We start from the raw sequence: 2,626 nt of genomic DNA, 5'->3' as shown, positions 1-2,626 counted from the left end.
TCAATGAACAACTAACCAACTTCAATATTTCCACCAAAGATGGAACTACCCAAAAGAAATTTTCCACCCTTCAGGAGAAATCCAATCTCTATTGCAGAGCATCAGATTTACAACAAGCTCCATGAAATGGAAGTCTCTATTGCAGCCTATAAGGTAATGAACTCTACTGATAGAGAAGCTGCTATTTTAATCGCTGCAGGTTTCACTGGTATGTTGAAACATTGGTGGGATAACTACTGCAATGATGAGACCAAGCATCTCATTTATAATGCAACGACGACTGAAACAGATGTCAAAACTGAAGGAACCACTGAGACTACTTCACAAGTTAATAGAGAAAATGCTTGTGCTACACTTCTCTATCATATTGCTAAGCATTTCATTGGCAAGTCCAAACTCTTTCAAGATAGGAGTCTCCAAATCCTGAACAACCTCAGTTGTCCTTCACTTGATCATTTCATTAGATATAAACATCCTTTCCTCAGTAAGGTTATGATCCGTCCAGATTGCAATTTGGATTTCTGGAAAGAACGCTTTATAAGCGGTCTTCCTCCTCTCTTTGCTGACAAAGTCAGAACTAAAATTCAGTATCACAACGATGGCCGAATTCCTTACAGTTAATTGACCTATGGAAACCTCGTCAGCACCATCAACATTGTAGGGCTTGAACTCTGCACAGATATAAAACTTAAGCATCAACTTAAAAAAGAACAATCTACTTCTAAAAGAGAATTGGGAAGTTTTTGTCAAGACTTCGATTTTATTACTCCTCATGATCGAGTAAAGAAAGATAAGAAAGACAAGAAGTCTTACAGAACTAGATCTTGAAGACGAGATTCTACTAAGCCCAGGAAGAAGAAATCCAGGTCCAAGAGACCTAGAGATGCCAAAAAAGATATTTGTTGGACGTGTGGCAAGACAGGTCACAAATCTAGCGAATGTAGATCCAACACCAAGAAGAAGAAGATCAACCTCTTTGGCATCGATGAAGATACCAAGGGTAAACTCCTTTCTATCCTTGATGAACCTTTTTCTGACTCTTCTCATTCTTTTGATGAATACAAAGATGATGAAGACATAAATCTTGATTATGAATCAGATAACAGCCAATCTGGCAAGAATTGAAATTGTACTGAAACTTTTTGTACCTGCGACAGTACTCCCCAAAACATCAGAGTTCTTTTTGATAATTCTAAAAAAGCTCTTTTCGATGTCATTCAGTACATCAATAATGAAGAACCCAAAAACATTTTCTTCTTGAACTTAAACATCTTATTCTCAACACTGATAAGCCAAATCCCCGGTCAGTGATTGAACCATTCAGCATGAAACAAATCATGAATCTCGCAGACAATCAGTCTGAACCTTCTATTTCTGATCTTCGCCATAAGGTGTCAAATCTCAAAGAAGAAATTTGAAAAATCAAATCTCGACTTGGAAAATTTGAAACGGATATCCTCACCGACCAGGTACTCAAGAAGGCCTTTTTACAAGAATCCGATTCTGACCACGAATCTTCTCAAGGTAATGACGACGATTCTATTAATAATGACCATTTGGCTGAACCTTATTTCACCCAAACAGGAAATCACACATCTACCTCTGTAGCTCCTGGAATAACTGTCATTTCTTCGGTTAGACCTCAGAGTCACTATATATCTATTAGAATTGTAGTCAATAAACATTTTGTTATTAACAAAATTGCTTTGCTTGACAGTGGTGCAGATCGCAACTGCATTGTGAAAGGTTTTGTTTCAACTAAGTATTTGTACTCCTCTACAGGAGAACTTTTGAAAATTAATTTGTCACGCCCCGAGCCTATACCCTGGGCGGGACTAGAACTCGAAGACCATTGTTGGCCGCAAGCGAACCCTTGGCCTGACTTACTTAACTCAGCGAAAGACAATATTCATACTTATAATGTTCAATAACACTTAACTGAATTGAAAAATAAAATAACTGAGAATGCTTCAAAGATTAAACATTCAACTTGGCCAAAAGTGGCAACCCAAGTCTTAACAATAAGAAATGATAATGAAAAGACTTAAAGGACTAACATCTGACTGTCTATGAAGCCTCTAAAACAACTGAGATGGATGTTGGGACAACCCCACAACATCCTAATGAACTAACTAGAAAGCAATGAAAATAGATCCTCCGAAATGCAAGGAGGCTCACTGACTAACTCTGAACTGCTCAATGGATCAATTGTGCGCTGGAATTCCAATCCTAGTTACCTGTGTCTGCATCATAAGACGATGCAGGCCAACTGGCATCAATACATTGAATCTACGAGTATGCGAGTTGGAATGCTATAAAAAACATAGGCTTGAAAGGGAATCTGAAAGAAACACTTACCAGGCTCTTCTCAACTCATGAATACTTAACTGAACTCATTTCAATATAAAGCAATTTAAAATAAGTGCAATATAAAGAAAAGTTGTTTAAAAACATTATGTCAACTATGTGTATATACAAGGATACAACATAACTTTGAAATGTATGTAAAAATACAATAAACTTATGTATAAATATATATACAATAACTTTTGTGGGAGTTTCTCTAGCCGACAACCATCACATAAGAGCTATAGTGATGATACAGCGATATACCTCACGCTGCCAA

Source organism: Solanum tuberosum, unplaced genomic scaffold, assembly GCF_000226075.1.
Source record: "Solanum tuberosum cultivar DM 1-3 516 R44 unplaced genomic scaffold, SolTub_3.0 scf00653, whole genome shotgun sequence".
Taxonomy (NCBI): domain Eukaryota; kingdom Viridiplantae; phylum Streptophyta; class Magnoliopsida; order Solanales; family Solanaceae; genus Solanum; species Solanum tuberosum.
The sequence above is the reverse complement of the archived record's forward strand: the minus strand, read 5'-3'. Positions refer to the sequence as shown.